This window comes from Nannospalax galili, unplaced genomic scaffold (assembly GCF_000622305.1).
Source record: "Nannospalax galili isolate Female #2095 unplaced genomic scaffold, S.galili_v1.0 scaffold307, whole genome shotgun sequence".
Taxonomy (NCBI): domain Eukaryota; kingdom Metazoa; phylum Chordata; class Mammalia; order Rodentia; family Spalacidae; genus Nannospalax; species Nannospalax galili.
In genome coordinates, this window is record NW_008359625.1 from 335,602 (window position 1) to 352,934 (window position 17,333).

A 17,333-nucleotide genomic window follows, 5' to 3' on the forward strand; every position below is an offset into this window, starting at 1 on the left:
CAACTAACAGTGGCACCTGAGGGAGAGCTGATTATTGAAAATATTTACTCTAGGGCTGGTGAGATGGCTCAGTGAATAAAGGCAGTTGCTTCCAAGTATAATGAAGAGAACAGACTCCCCAGGTGCACCGTGGCACCGATATGGCCATATATACTCACTAAATAATAAATAAATAAATAATAAATAAATAAATAAATAAATAGCTTCCCAAGGCTTAGGTGCCATTGCAGAAGAGGAGGCAGAAAGATTGAAAGAGCCAGAGGCAGTGGATGACCACAAGGAAATAGTCTTCCACACAGCTGGTCAGTTACTCATATGAACTCACAGCAATGGTGGCAGTATGCAAAAGTCCTATGTAAGCTCAAACCAGACAAAATCTCAGAATAGACATGGGGAAGTAGGTAAGAAATACCAACCCAGCTTAAGGAACTTTTGGCAATAGATGGTGACTGGGAATGGGAGAGACGGTGTCTTACAGGATTGGGACTCTTGGTGGACCCAATGGATGGACCCACACTGAAGGACATTTGGGGACACAAATCAGACTCTATAGGCCATATATATATATATATATATATATATGTATATGAGAGAGAGAGAGCATACATTAAATTAATTGGGCAGGGAGCAGTGAGGAGAGGTGTGGATGGGGAGGGGAAGTAAATAAACTGTATTGTATGAAAATCAAAAAAAATTAAAAAAAAATAAAAATAAATGCTTAAAATTTAATATGTACTCTACATTAACTATAATTTACTTTACTCAATTATGCTCTAATCTTCCTTCTATTCCAGATAATCAATAAAACACTTCAAGATCATCCAAGCCATTCCCACAGAGTTTGGTGATCAAAGACTCAGACGTGTGGACCTCTAACTGCTTACCTGTGAGTAAACTTTGTTTCCTCAGGGTCTGTGTGTGGTAATTATACAGCCTCTGGCCTGATGTACTAAATCTTGCACTTATAGGCATAATGCAAAATGCTAGTCTTCCTGCCCTACCCTTTCTAGTTTACTTACCACTCAGTGAATCAGGCGGACTCTATGGAGGTTTGGTGGTGTATTTTCCCACTTTGTAATCTGACTTGCTGCTTTAGGTCACTTTCTTGCATATGCAGTTTCTTAAGACAGTCCCCACCAGTCATGAATCTTCACTTCCTGCACTTAATCCTTTGGCCTCGAGGTGATAAAGAGGATGAGTTAGCCATGCAGAGTCAGTAAGCTCATCTTTGTCCAAAGGCTAGTGATTTCAGGAGCAGTAGCAACCTCTTTCAACAAATCTACCCACAGGAGGGCCAGCTGGGGAGCAGAAAGAGCTTTCTAAAGGGGCGGGGCGGGGCGGATGAAAGATAAAAGAAAGCTGAGTTTGGCCTCAGGAAGAAGAGTTTTCAGGTTTTTAGCCCCAGTTCTCAGGCAACTACTGTTTCAGGATTATATCAACTGATTCTTTTTTTCTCTTTCTTCTCTTTCTCATTTCCTTGGTTCTCCCTTAGCAGAAACTCTTGACTTTATTTTTCAAATGTATGAGTATCAGCAAAAAAGGCTACCAGAGGTCTGCAGACCACCATCTTCTCTGCCTACCTCCACCCCTTTGTCCAGATGAGCTTTCAGATATCAGCTTTCTTCAAGTCCACATCCCTGAGCTTTCCTCTTTACGGTCCTAGAAAGAGATGGGCCAGGAAAGAGATGCTCATTGTCTTGAAGAGACCCCAAAAAGCAACTGACACTTGTTTTGGGAATTTGACCTAAACTGCTATCTATAGAAAAATGAGAAGTTCTGAAGGGAAGAAGTAAGAGCTCTGCAATCCATGAACGGCCTAGCTGGGCTGTTCCAATGAGTGATGGCCAGTGGCCAGTGTATGAGCCTCCCACCTGTGTTTTATTAATTTCAGTCAGCTGTTGGGCTTGAAGAAAAAGACCATTTCCCCAAGAGCACGTGAAAGAGGTGCTTTGAGTTGTAAGTACCTAGAAGCCTTTGCTCTTGCTTTAGAGCAACACAAATGGGAGACTTTATAACCATCATGGGCCAATATTTTTAGAATTAGTTGACACTGCAGATGGAAAAAGAAGTTTGGGAGGTTTTTCTTCCATTTTCCTTGTGTTTTACAGAATGAGCTTCCCCAGACACCTTGAACAAAGTGCTCTGCATCTTATTTAGTTGAAATTTGCTCCAACTTGTTAGAGTAGGATTTGAAGAAACTATTCTTAAACCGTGATGCTTCCCTGTGGATTTCTAGGAGTGGTTATAGAATGAAGCTCCTCTGGGAGAAGGCCTGGAACCCTCTCTCTGATCCAGGAGTCTTACCTCAAAGAAACTGCTCCCAGGGTCCTTGTCCTGAGATGCAAGGCAGGTCCACAGTGAGCCTGGGTATGGTCATGTTTGACTAGAGATTGAGGAGACACAAGAACAAAGGTTCCCAGGGTCTTCCCAGCATTCTGGAAACTTTAGTGGCTAGGAGAGTAAGAAGACAGTCCAGCTCCCCACATGGAGGGGGAATGGCACCTGGCCTTCAGAGGACCCTCTTTGAGAACATGCACGCTGGTCCAGCACAGTCACTGACTGAAGAGACTACCCTACGCATGGGTGGAGGCAGGGCACAGGAAACTAGGAGAAAAGCAGAGGAACCAGGAGCTGTCTAAAATTCCTTTCCAGCTTTTGTGTCCTTCAGCACAGTGAGGATGCAGCAAAGAGCAGGGAATGACTGAGCTACTTAGCTCTGAAACAAAACTATCAGACGTCTTATCTGGGGTTCCAAATGGGATATGATCTGATGTCACTCATTTCTCAACTCTGCTTCAGGTATTCAACCAAGTTAAGCTGAGAACCTCTCTCCTGACTCAGTGCCACAATTCCCCAGTAAGATTTACATCCAACAAACATCCTACCTGGGGAGAAAACTGAGACATTTCCCGTCTGACTATTCTTTCTATCCCGTCTCACTATGCCAAATTAAATCTAGATTTTTTTAAATTGACTTTTCTGAGAGGAAAGGGCAGTTACATTCCCTGAAAGAGTTATTTTAGGCTAAACTTATTACTTGGGGAGTTTCCCCTCCCTCTTCCTAATTCTAAACATAAAGTCCATCACTCATTCTAACACCAGCCTCTAAGAGCTGTCGACAAATGGAGTCTGAATAGTCACGCCAGTGTGGTATAAATGAACTGTGATCTCAGGATGCTGTCTGCTTCGCTGACAGGGAAAAAGAGTGGTTTAATATCTTTGGCGGAAAACACTTGCTTAAAGAAGGACGGAGAAGGCCAACATTAATAGTGAGTCCTGCTATTTAATAACTAAAAATGATATACTGTGGATGGGGGCATCCTAAGATTGGGGGAAAGTGTGTTTATCAAATCCAAAGAATGCAGAATGGGAGTGAATGCCAACACATCAGGGTTTAAGGAAGGAGCTTTTTTTCTAAGAGCATTTTCTTTAAGCTCTTTAAAGAATTTCCTCCACTAGTATATCATGACCATGATTTTAAACTTGATTTTATCACAGATACAAATTTATAAATGCAGGTGGTCCCTGACTTGCAATGGCTCCATTTATCTACAATGGTGCAAAAGCCATATGCATTCTTTAGAAACCGTGTTTCGAATTTTGTGTTTGGATCTTTTCCCAGGCTAGCTATGTGCAGTCTGATACTTTGGCAGTGCTGGGTACCACAGCTCCAACTGGAGCCGCCTATGATGAGTGTGAACAACTGATACGTAAGAGTGGACTGAAGCTCTGATGCTTGGGAGGTCAGGTGAAGTGAATGTGCTTTCAATTTACAACAGCTTTATCAGAACATAATCCAGTGTAAATCAAGGAGCCTTTATCCAAAGACATTTGTCATAGCGAGAGACTCTGGGGAGCTTTTTAACTGCTTCCCCAGATAACTGGCTAATACTTTATAAATTAAAGATGTAATTCTAAGTTGAGGTTGATGAGGGAGGCTCCACCACCAGCAGCAACTCCCTCAAGCATACATTTTCAATTACTTGCTGATTTATTCATCTGACAGACATATCTTGAATCAGATCTTCTCCACCCCAGGTGCTATTTGGGATCTGGGCTCACAAAGTCTGGTATTCTTTCCTATAAAATAAACTCTTTTAAAAGCTCAATGCAATGGAAAACTTGGTGAATCCAATAATGTGCTCATTGACGTAAATTGCGATGTCTGATACTCTTTATTTATTTTTCATTGGCCTCATCTTGGCAAAGGGTCACAATATTTTAAATTTCTCTGCCCTCTTATCCACCTATAATGCTTAATTATGTGGTTTAGAGGCAAAACCCTGCAATGTACTGCCTATGTCTGTCATTTCTCTTTTCTGAAAACCACTTTGTAAAGTGGCATCTAATTGCTCCTATACTCTTGATTCCATAATTCTGTTTTTCAGGTAGCATTAAAAAAAAAAAAAAAAAAAAAAAAAAAGGAGGAACACAGCTGTAGTTTCAAGGGAACTGAAATGAAAAGCAAAGGAAGGTTGCCATAGCAGTTTTATGGGATGTTCATAAAAATGGGTGGTGAGAGACAGGAAGTTGGTTTTCCATTCAGATACTGCGGCTTCAGCCACATCGTCTCTTTGGGACAGGGCCCTGCCACAATCCTAGGCCCAACTTCTTACAGTTCATGTCATTGTCTGTTTCTCAGAGGAGGCCTTCCAAACAACTGTCAGGGCCCACAAACCCTGGATCTCCCTAGAAATGGACACAGATGAACTCCCATGATTTAGCTTCTTGTCAAAAGGTAATTAAGTGAGCAAAGCGAAGAAATGGCTGAAGTGTGAAGTGTGGTGATTTATTTTTTTAAGATTTTTAGAATGAATTCAGCTTATTTTCTTAAGTGAACCCCACTTAAGTGAAATAATAAATCAGTTTGCCAAAGCACAAATGAACATAAACAGGAGATTCATTTTTACCTCATTAATAAACATCAAGTATGAAGTTACCCTAGCAGCAAGCCAGACCCTCCCGACAGGAAACAGCTCCTGGTGAGACTTTGTAGGCAAATATAAATCCTTTCGGACCATCACACAATCATTTCATCATCAGGGTCCTTGCTTCTGTCTCCTTTTTACATCTATGTACGAGTCTTGTGTAGCAGAGTACCAGGATTAAAAACATACCGTGAGGCCAGGTTACCTGACTGCAAAGTCAGAGTCTATTTTTAACTAGAAATAGCTATGTGAGTTTGGGTAAAAAACTTACTTTCTCTGAGTCTTGATAGCTTTGTCTATTAAATGGGAATAGTAATTAAATAAAATCCTTTTAAAAGAAAAAATAAAATCATATGATAACACCTATCTTTTACTCATTTATACTTAACATTTAGAAAACATAAAACAAGGAAGCCCTTAAAATTACTAAAATAGTTGAATAGTCTTAAACTTGCCTATGAATATATATAGTTTTAAAAATGAAATCACAAAATTTTTACATTTCTTTAATAAAGTTCAATTTTAGGCATCTTGCTTTTTTAAAATGGGGAGAATAAGATTGTTACAAGGACTTACAGTGGCATTTATAAATTTCCAAGAACTCTGCTTAGTATAGAGTTTATACTTCATAACCGTTGGCTAAATACATTTCTCCATTTAAAGGAAGGTAGCAGTGGGGTCATTTAGGAGCTTACCCTTGCTGAAGCGGGCACATGGTCGGCCATCCATAAAGACTGAATCAGGGAGGGCTCACAAACCAGCAACTAGAGGTCCATGGTGCCCTGAAAATGTGCTTTCTTGCAAAGTATGTTTATTGGTTTTGGGTTTTTTTTAAGTTTTGGGTTGGAATGTTCTTTGGGATGCATGTGTTTTCCATTTCTCCAAAAGTCACCACTCCCAAAATATTTACCTCTTTAACCCTTAAAAGCATTTGAGTTTGTCATGCCGGGCACAGATGAGTGATCACATAACATACAAACACCCCGAGGCTTAGCAGCATTCTGGCTTATGGAAGCAGGAAGATGAGATCAGGCGTGCAAGATGAACCACTTCTCCCTGATCCCCTGTAGTCTTCGGATTACCTGTCTGTCCCTACTTCTACACTAAGAGTCAAAAAATGAAACCGGAAATAGGTGGTGTGAGAACTACTTGCAAAGAAGTGCGTTTTTTAATGTTAGAGTTGACAAGGCTCTCCCTGGTATGACAAGCAAAGTTACGATGGGGACAGAAACTACCAAAATTTTAGTTATTTAAAAACAGTTTGTCATTTGGGGCTGGAGAGATGGCTCCGAGGTTAAGAACACTCCCTGCTCTTGTAGAGGATCCAGGTTCTATTCCCAGCACCTACATGACAGCTAACAACCGTTTGTAACTCCAGTTCCAGGGGATCCAACACCTTCTTCAGACCTCTGTGGGCATTGCATGATATAAGTGCACTTACACACATACAAGCAATACACTTATACACATAAGATAAAAATAAAAAATAAAATATTTAAAATTTTTTTCATTTATTTTTATTTTATTTATTTTTTTAATTTTTATGTGTATGCATGTATTGCCCGCATGCAGGTAAGTGCACCCATGTCGTGCAATGCCCGCAGAGGCCAGAAGAGGCTGTTGGATCCCCTGGGACTGGAGTTACAGACAGTTGTTAGCTGGCATGTGGGTGCTGGGATTCAAACCCAGGTCTTCTGAAAGAACAACCAGTGTTCTTAACCTCTGAGCCATCTCTCCAGCCCCTAATAAAATAGTTTTAAAAAAGCAGTTTGTCCATTAGCTTGACACTAAAACATGGCTTAGTATCCCTAGGAGAAGAATTCTCACAACAGATGGAAATTTTATTTGTTAATGCTATTATGTCTCATAATTATTTTTTTAAAAAAAGAAAATGAGAATGTAAAAGTTGTCAGAAGGACTTGAAGGACAGTTTTTGCCCCTTGCCCTCCAAAGCTGACTAAGTTCCAGGGGACTATGGAGCATCTCTCAAAATGTCCTGTAACTGTGGTGAGTCACCTGTCCTCTTGTTCAGGGAGGACATGGAATCCCCATAAGATGGACTTGAACCAATGTCCAGTCTACAAAGAGGAGGGTGAACTCAGAGGAAACATCTCATCCATGCTTCCAAGTGAAGCCAGACATGGTCAATCAGGACCTTTGACTTACCTTCACATAGATGGAACTGGTAAAAGAAAGGAGCCAGGGACTCCTCCCAAGCCCTGAGGAATAGTTCCTCAAACGACCTTAAGTATAAAAATAAATTGATTTATTTGGGTCAACTGTATGGTCTTAAACACCCAAAAGGAAAGTATAACCAAAGAGTAAAGTCATCAGTATATTTCTTTAAGAGTTCAAGGGATTACACTTCCCAGACATTAGGCTTAAGTCCATATAAAAAGTTATTTAGACAATTATTTCTCATTGATGATTTTGTTCCTAACCAGAAAGTGCTGCTACAGATAAGTGTTATGCAATTTGGGAGTCTTTTACATAGACCCACTGAAGGGGTACTCCAATTGCCTCACCCTGTGTCCCTGTTCAGCACGGAAGAAGCCAGAGTAGTCTGCGTCCTAATTCCCTAGTGGCAACTTGGGTACCTCTTCAAAGGATGATGTGATAAGAATAGGAGGTAGGAATCAGCTAGGCAGTTAGGGTAAAAAGACCCCAAAGAAAAGTACCAGTTCCTTGGCTGGAAGTCAAAATGTCTGTGGGCCTCTTAGCAACATATTCTATTCCAAAGGGCAAAAATGTCAAAAGTGGGGCTGCAGAGATGGCTCAGTGGTTAAGAACACTGGTTGTCCTTGCAGAAGACCCAGTTTCAAATCTCAGCACCCACGTGGGCAGCTAACAACTGTCTGTAACTCCAGTCCCAGGGGATCTGACAGCCTCTTCTGACCTCCGCAGGCACTGCATGACATGGATGCACTTACCCACATGCAAGCAATATACACATACACACAAAATTAAAAAAAAAATGCTGAAAATATTTGGGTGCTTTTATCTAATCATTAAAAGATTTTAGGGTTACATCTTCAGAGGGGGAAATGTTAGAGTAGCCAAAAACCCCATAAAAAATAAATCAAAGTAGAAGAAAGAGTACATGATGTCATCAGAAAAAAGTAATGGGGAGATATGGGAGGAGTTGGAGGGGAGGGAGTGGGCATGGATTTGATCAAAACACCTTATATGCACATATGAAATTCTCAATAAATTTTGTTTTTTAGAAAAGCAGACTGTCAGCTGGGTGTGGTGCATGCCATTAATCCCAGCACTTGGGGGGCAAAGGCAGGAGGACTGCTAGAAGTTCAAGGCCATGCTGGTTTATATAGTAAGTTCCGTGTCAGTAGGGCTATGGGGGGGGGTGGATATTCCGTGCTAATAATATTTGAGCCAGAGTCTAGAAAAAAAATAAATAAATAAGATTTGAAATAGGGTACAGGAAAGAAAGAGCAGGTACATAGGCCCAAAGGCAGAAATGAGAGTAAATCATTCCAAGACTTCTGAGCTCTGCCTAGCTGGGGTTGTGAAAGTGCACTGGGCATCATGCGCTGGCTAGAGTCCAGCTGTTTCAGGGAGGGTGCCCCGTGTCTCCAGAGAAGCAGGATGGTGCCCTGTGGGAGGGAGGTTATCCTTTCTCAACAACTCTCTCTAACACCTAAATCTCCCAGTCACCAGTCCTCCCAGCGATGAGAATTCTCCAAACCAGGAGTCCTGGGTGCCCAGCAGTTCCCAGATTTACAAGCCAGTCACTGAATGAAGACAGTAGTAATCCCTGCACTCACTCTTGCCTTCAGTTTTAAGGCATGTTTTGATTACTCCTGCTGACAAAGACTATCCAAGTTGAAGTGAACTAGCCTCTCCTTGCTGGGGTCAGTTCAGCTTTTTTGGTGTGTAACATCTTTTTTTAAAATTGGCCCGAGACCCTGACTTAGATCTGTTTAACTTAAAAAAAACAGCAAGAGAATATCTTGTTTCCATGAATGTCCAGGGGCTGTGTGTCAACAAATAAAAGGTCTGTTTGTAGTATTCAAAGTGCAAAAGCTGGTTGTGAGATGTTCTGCCACAGGGGTAAATTTATTACCAACTGTTCATTTCTTGATATTATGAACCAAAGTTTGAAAGCACAGTAAACCAGCTTCATTTAAATCAGCAAATTTCTGCTTGTTGGTAGGTGAGAAACATGCTTTTAACTGTCAGAAGGTCATTGAACTGGATGGATCTAGAAAGATGCCCTCTTTATTGCCTCTTGCTCTATTTGGTATCTTAAATGGATTCTCTTTGCACAAATTCGGGCAGACAATATCTTGTGGGTCATTATTTTTATATTACTTAGGACTTGAGAAAGAAGGGGATGATAATAGTTCACCATCCTTCAAACCCAACTAGTTAATTTCCTCCTGCCTACTTCAGAGAAGAAATTGAAAGGATTTTTTTCAATCTGCTCTTGGAGTAAATCTGACAAGTAACAGATGTTGATTTATTTTTGATAAATGAACACAAATATAATGTTACAAATTTATATTTCCTTTATGAATGCATTTTTGTATCTGTATACATATCATTCCTTGTTGTGGGTTCTCCTCAGGCCAGCTGTGAAGACCCTAACCTGGACCGGGTCTCCTGCCAATTAGCGGGGGCAAGAGGCACGGAGTCAACACACAGACCCCAGGAGTCGGGTAGAAGCAAGCACTAGGCGAGGTGCTGCAGGCTCGTTTAATGCAGGAGGGGGCAGGCCTTATATTTCCCTTTTTCTCCACCCCCAAGTCCCTTTAGTCAGCGTATCATTTTCTGATTGGTCTGCGCCACACAGTCTGTCAGCAGTCACTGGGCTCGTGAGCAGGGTATGGAGGCTGGGCTCCTTTTGGCGGCCTATTTGCAGACCAAGAAGTGAAGTGAATCCTCGCTGAATCGCAGGGCCCTGGGTCCGCGCCATCTTTGGAGGTCTCCTGCTACAATTCGTATTTGAAAAACAGCATCTGTAACTCATTTTAACACCAAAGATCCCATTGGATTGTTCCTATAGCTTGCTCTCCAAGCAGTTTGTTTTTTTTTTTTACTTCTTAACCTTTAACTCAGTTTTTATTTTATTTATTGCATACCTCCAGACTATAAGCACTGTGAGGGCAGGAACGGTAGCTGTGTTCACAATTTACATCCATACCACACGAGATGTCAAGTACATGACTAATACTTCATAAGTACGGATTGAATGTTTTTACTGACGTTTTTGTTATGATGACAGTTACAGACCCTCAACCACTCTTGATTATAATTTGACTCAAACACAGTGAGGAAGATGATGGAGCTTATAATGCAGTTGACTGTTTAAGGGCTTTTCCTATGATGACACATTCTCATTCATTGGCCATCCACTTTCACCATTACAAATGTCTACCAAACATCACGATGGGATGGGTTAGTCAAACCCATCTCTATTTTCTCAACTTAAACTTGTTGGGCCAAATCTGTCTTACAACCAGCCATGGTTCATGTTACAGCACATAGCAGTAGTTTCAGATTTTTTAAAAATATTTTATTATTTTTATTTTATGTGTATGAATGTGTTGCCTGAATGTGTGTAAGTGCACCTGTGTCATGCAATGCTCGTGGAGGTCAGAAGATGGAGTTGGATTTCCCCTGGAACTGGAGTTACAGATGGTTGTTAACTGCCATGTGGGTGCTGGGAATTGAACCTAGGTCCTCTGCAAGAACAGCCAGTGCTTTTAATCACTGAGCCATCTCTACAGCTCCAAGAGTTTCAGATTTTTTAATCTCTCAAATAGTCACTCATTCCAGTGAGATTGGAACTATGACTTTATCTTTATTATCAAGAAATTCTTGCCAGGCATGGTGGGGCATGCCTTTAATTCTAACACTCAGGAGGCAGAGGCAGGCAAATCTCTGTGAGATGGAGGCCAGTTTGGTCTACACAGCAAGTTCCAGGCCAGCTAGGAATATAGGGAAACCCTGTCTCAAGAAAGAGAAAGAGAAAGAGAGAGAGAGAGGAAAGGGAGAGGAGGGGAGGGGAGGGAGGAAGAGAAGGACAGAAGGAAGGAAAGGAAGAAAGGGAGGGAAGGAGAAAAGAAAAGAAATGAAATGAAATGAAAAGAAAAGAATTCTGGCCTACCCGATGGGCACATCCAGAAATCACTATATACCTTTATGATGCTCAAGCAACACATGAACACCTCATCCTGAATGGGAACAAAGTAGATTCATTTACTCCATTTCATTTTTTTCTCCCTGTGTAGACTGGTTGCAATTGGAATGATTTGTGAGTTCTAAAAGATCTCAAGAGAAATGCTCATGCGTTTTTAGGAGGTACAATTCCACAATAGTTTTTTTTTTTATTTGTATATTTGAAAATATTCCCAAAGAAACAAAGTTGGATGCAAAAAAAATATTGGGAGAAAAGAAAAATAATACTCCAAATTCTGACCAATTCTACTTTAATAAGTTGATCTGCCTGCCAGCTGGCCATGGGGTTGACTACTCGTAATATATACTTTTGGTAGGCCACATGTAGTTCTTGGAACTGTTTATATTAGGCTGCAGAAATTTAATTATTCTAAAATTGGCAGGACTCTTTTTGATTACTTAATATAAAATTGCTTAGTCATCTTTAGATGTAGTGTAGACAGCTTTTGTTTAAGTGTGAAGAACTGGAAAATGCAAATGTGCTCCAATAAAGGTTTCAGGTCAGGTTAGAAAAAAAACACAAAACAAGAGCTATCTCCCCGACCCCAAGATCCTTAGCAGGTGGTTGCCACATGTTTTAATTTGACAAACTAGGTAACTGTCAAATCAAAGCCCTTCATTACAAGTATTTTTCCCCTTTTCTCTGTGGCTTTTGCCAGAAGCCAAGCCTGCTGTCTCTGGCTTCCAAGACTAGGTTCTGATCCTGCATTTTGCAAATGCAGGTTTTCTAGCAAGAGTGTGGTTGATTCTAGAGTCAGCCCTAAGCAAAACTTTCTTATTCTCAGAAACAAACCAGGATGCTATTGTAGGCTGGCTGTCACAGAGACCCTGATTTCAAGCATTATATTCAGATCTTACCATCCTTGAACTTTCCAAATGCAATGCATGTCCAAGATGAAATTGTAGGCTCAATGAATTTATTCCGCATATTTTAAACCAATGTATTTTAAAATCTAAGTGCCCTTCACTCCCACTCACCTCCACCACCGCCCACCAGGGCTCCATTTTATTCCCCCATGGAATGCTGCAACCTCACACTTTTCCTGTGACCTAGGCTGGGTTGCCTAAGAGAGATGGTGAGAAACGATAAACTTTCTGTGGCCCTTGGGTAGGGAAGGCTAGGAAGGAAGGGAAGTCTCCCCAGCAAACATTCAGAACTTTGCCTTATGTTTCCAATTACTGGTCATGGTTAGAGAGCGAAATCAGTCTACACTTTTTTTTTTTTTTCAGACTGGTGGAAGCATTTAAATCAACTCTCAATGTCAGTGTTTTCTGGTTATGAAGGAAGAGAGGCAAAGGATCTCCAAAAACCATGGAAATCTGAAGTTCTCCAAGTCAAACCTCATTCTCATCTTTCCTTATTTCTATCTTCTTTTCATTTTCATTCTTCTCTGTGTCCTGGTTCCTCTGATATAGATGTCTAATGCTCTTCTTCCTAAAACTAGAAGGCCCTTCTATCTAACACGAAGTTATTTTCCCCTAGAGAAAAAAACAAACCACAACAGTAATTGTAATATAAAATAGAGTTCCATTTAACAATCACCATCATCCCCAAGGTTACTAACAGTTCCACTGGAGATGTGGCCTTGTGATAAAGGCTTCACCAAGTCTGTCTGGGTACCAGTTGGGTGCAGTGAGGGAGCAATGCCCTGGAATACATTCCAATTTAACAAGCATGAAATGAGTGCTGAGTGTGAGAAAAATAGCTGCTTAAGAACTTTGAAGGATAACAGAAGTAAATAATCATCTGGAGACTACAATCTTTTAGATAGGATGGACATGTACTTATTAATTCACGTATAAGCTATAAGTCAAGTGTACCAATAGAAACATATTATGGGCATCAGAGCAAACTCAAGTCAGTAAATGGGATGGTTTTAAGCAGGTCCTCACAATGAGTTCTTATATTAAGAAAAGTCCAAAAATTCTGTTCTAACAAAATGGGTGGACCTACAGTCTGTGAGATTCATGTGAAAAGAAGAAACCAACACGGGCACTTTCCAATTCATCTAATCCTTCTGTCAGTTTGTGTGTTCAACTTACCTGACCATTATGTCCCAAAGACATAGTGGATAATGTCTGTTGGTTAGGTTTCAATGCTTTTCATTATAGATTATAAACTCTTTGAAGATAGTTTCAAGTTTGCTTTATAATTGCTGTGATGCATTTGACAGTCAAGTTAAATAGAAGTTGATAAGTAGAAGATAAATGAAAGTTTAAACATTCACTAAGGCATAATTAATCCCTGGTTAATATAATATAATCAGTCCTGAACAGATTGCCTCCAGGATTTACCTTTGAGTTGTTCCCAGTGACAGAAATGGCTCTACATCCTGTCATCTGTGTTCTCTTACCTGGTGGTGAGATAGTTGGGTAAGGCTCTGATTTATGCTCACCAAGCTTGCAGTTTTAGTGAAATAAATCCATCAGAAAGATCAGACACATGGGTTGCTAATACTTTAACAGATAAATAAGTTCAGCAAGTAAAATTATCATTATATAAAATATTTGGATATCATATAAATATATTGTTATATAAACTATCTCAGTACTATGTTGATAGCTCAAATGTCAGTCCTAGTTTCTTACTGATGTGCTATGGTTAAGAAGCTAATGCCAGGCTGGGGAGATGGCTCAGCAGTTAAGAGCACTGGCTACTCTTGCAGAGGACCAAGGTTCAATTCTCAGCACCCACATGGTGGCTGACAACTGTCCACAACTCTAGTTCCAGGAGTTCTAAGACCCTCTTCTGGCCTCCAAAGGCATTACATGCATGGGTGTGCTTACATATAGGCAGGCAAAACATTCATACACATTAAAAAATAATAATAAAGAAGCCAATGCCAAAGTTCTTTATTTCCCAATGTTCTTTCTTTAAATAGGCTGAATTTCCTCTTTGTACCTGGGCAGATCAAGTAATGATTAGCACAGATTTTGAAAAATAAAGTTTTCCAAATGAAGGTGATGTTATTTATGGTAACACTTTAAGGTGCCATTCACTTTAAGGTGGCATTCATGTCCACTAAATATTCTGTTTTCCCAAGCATTGAAGTGAGGAGATACAAAAACCATCTTTTTACAAACTGACCAACTTTGGCCCCTAATCAGAAGGTAGAAGGAGGCTGCAAAGACATTGGCTCTAGGAGTGTTAAGGCTGTCAGGTTTTCTTCTGCACAATGTAGAAATACAAATAGAGAAAAGTGATTTTTAACAGATTAAACAGTAAGAAAGAACGGAAACCAGGTCATAGCCTGTTAGCCCTCTCTTAGTAGGGCTTTGTGCTTTGAATTCCGCTGGTTAGCGAGAAGAGACAACTTGAAGAAAGCAAAGCTCCCCAGGCTGATCTCATTCATTCTCACTTCCTGTTGCTAGTCCTTCGTAGGACTGCCTGCATTTTTTAAGTAGCACAGATTTTTTTTTTTTTTTGAGCAAGATGGTGAAGGTTGAGCTAAAGTTAAGTCCAAACTGTTTATTATAATCCATTTACTTATTTGGTTTTTTGAGTCTCAAATGAACCATTCAGTTTGGAAAAGAGCAAAGCAAGTTGATAAATTGATTGTTTTTAAAAGGACGAAAGTTCATTTTCTACAGTCATAAAGAAAACACTGTCAAATTTACTGTAGAACTACTGCAAATGTGGGTTTACATAACTTCTGAGATTCGTATATAATCTTGTACCATGGTCTTTGAATCACTTTGTAAACACTACAGTTGATAGAGCAGAGAGAGAGATATGAATCAACTTGTTATAATTTCTATACTCAAAACAATAAAATCTAGTATAAAAATTATTGACTCAAGAAAGGTACAACTTCTGAGTGCCTACTATAAACCAGTCATGAAGGGTTTATTTTTGAGACTCGATTATTTTTAAAAATTATTTTTATTTTTTATTTTGTGTGTATGTGTATGTGTGCCTACATGTGTATAAGTGCACTCATGTCGTGCAATGCCCACAGAGGCCAGAAGAGAGCATCAGTTCCCCTGGAACTAGAGTTACAGACAGTTGTTAGCCATCATGTCGGTTCTGGGAACTGAACCCAGGTCCTCTGTAAGAGCAGCCAGTGCTCTTAACCACCAAGCATTCTCTTCAATCCCGAGACTCTATCTATTTTTAAGTGGCCTAAAGGACAAAAATATGTGGAAAGTAAAATAGCAATAAAGTACTTAAATGTTACTTAAGTAAAACAATTGATGAACTTTAGTAAGGATGAAATTATTAATTAACAAAATGAGTTACGCCTGTTCAAGGAGGTAGACATCACTTTCAAGTGAGGGTTGTCTCTTGAGCATCATGAAGAAGATAAAATTTGAGCCAGAAATTAATGACTGAACATAGTAGGGATAGTAAAGAGGGGAGGGGAACTCATTCCAGATGGATGGAATAGAATAAATAAAAATATACTGCTAGACAATTGTAAAATACTTTTGAAAGGTAATATTTTTATCTAGGATACCATGGTATTATTTGTTTAAAAGAAAGGTCATTTCCAAATCAGATCATTTATACTTAGAATAAAGAAAATATGGATATGTCAGGCACATCCTGCTAGAAAGGAGATCAGGAAGATAGCTACAGTATTCTATGGAGTAAGATGAGTCTTTGAACATTATTTGGTCCAATTATTTCATTATAGAGAAGAAAAACTCAAAGTGTTTGGTTCAGTCTCTTGAATCTAAGTCCAGGTGACTGTTTGACAAAGGTTTATAAAGGGGGACAGTTAAACGACAGAGGTAAGTGAAGATAATTTGAAGAACAAAGATAGTAATCTACTGGGGTATGTTGTACCCAGAATTCACCAAGCATCTGTTCAATGGAGAGAAACATTATCGAGTTGTAATAATGGCCCAACTGAAATCAGAACAAATTGTTTGGGTAAACAAAATATGCTCCATGACTTTCCCCCACAAAGCTTGGAATTCCAAGAACAAAATATGAAAAATCAGTGATGCGCATGGCCCAAGGTTGAAGTAGGTGGTTGACCTGCATGCTTTAGTCTATTTTCTTCTGCTATAACAAAATGCTTGGGGCTAAATACTTTATAAAGAAGACTGGTTTCTGCTCAGTTATTCTGGACAACACCTCATGACAGATGGCATCACAATGGCAGGAGCACCTGTGGGACAGAGAGATCTTCCTGTGGCAAAACAGGAAACCAGAGAACAGGAAGGGGCCAATCTTACACTTTTAAAGCAGCCCAGAACCAAATAGGGACCCTTGAGAATGACCTTAGTTCTTCCCAAGGACCTTCTAACTTCTTAGTAGGCTTCTCTTCTTAAAGGTTCCACTCCCTCTTAACACCACCTTAACAGGGACCAAACCTCTATACAAACTATAGCAGCTATAACTCTATCAAAGCTCAAAGAAATATGAATCTGATAGATATTCAAAGAAATATAACGTCCAGGAAGGCAAATACCTCTCCTTCCTTGATCACTGTTGCATTCCAGTGTTCCAGTTCTGGGCACACAGTAATAGTATGTAAAATATTTATTGACTATCACTTATATAAATGCTTTTATGGAACTTCATTGGGTGCAAAAGTAGCTTAGGGGCTGGAGAGATGGCTCTGTGGTTAAGGACACTTGCTGCTCTAAAATGAGCCAGAGTTCAGTTCCAGGCTGACAACCACCTGCAATTCCAGCTCCATGGGACCCAACACTCTCTTCCAGCTTCTGCATATACCCACACATAGACACACACACATACACGTCATTAAAAATAAAACAAATCTTTTTTAAAAAGCTATTTTAAAAGAGTCTGTCTAATAATGGTCATGGGTGTTAGAGGATTAGAATTCCCTGCAATAACAGAGAAATGGTCACACTGAGGACGAAGACATAGCAAGTGAGAGGAGCAAGCTGTGTGATAAGGAATGTGTGAAACCAGAGAAGGCAGCAAACTTTTAATATATACCACAATGGTCTCAAACATCCAACTATCCCAATTTATTACCCATACAAAGCATTAATAATCAAGTCATAGGAACTCAATATATTTTTGGAAATATAAGAGACTTGGTAATTTCAGGATTTAAATGGACTTAAAACTGAAGCTAGGCCAGGCATGGTGGTGCACGCCTTTAATCCCAGCACTTGGGAGGCAGAGGCAGGCGGATCTCTGTGAGTTTGAGGCCAGCGTGGTCTACATAGTGAGTTCCAGGACAGCTGGGGCTATAGGGAGACCCTGTCTCAAAAAGACAAAAA

General features: G+C 40.0%; 1 protein-coding gene across 8 annotated transcripts in view; it reads left to right on the forward strand.

Moving 5' to 3' along the window:
* The window catches only part of Cald1 (caldesmon 1), a 188,233-nt gene that overhangs the window by 64,621 nt on the left and 106,279 nt on the right, over positions 1-17,333 (forward strand). For all 8 annotated transcript variants that reach the window (XM_008823448.3, XM_017795691.2, XM_029558848.1 and 5 more), the window contains exon 2: positions 795-886. The gene's annotated coding sequence lies outside the window, so the exon portion shown is untranslated. The remainder of the gene's footprint in view (positions 1-794; positions 887-17,333) is intronic.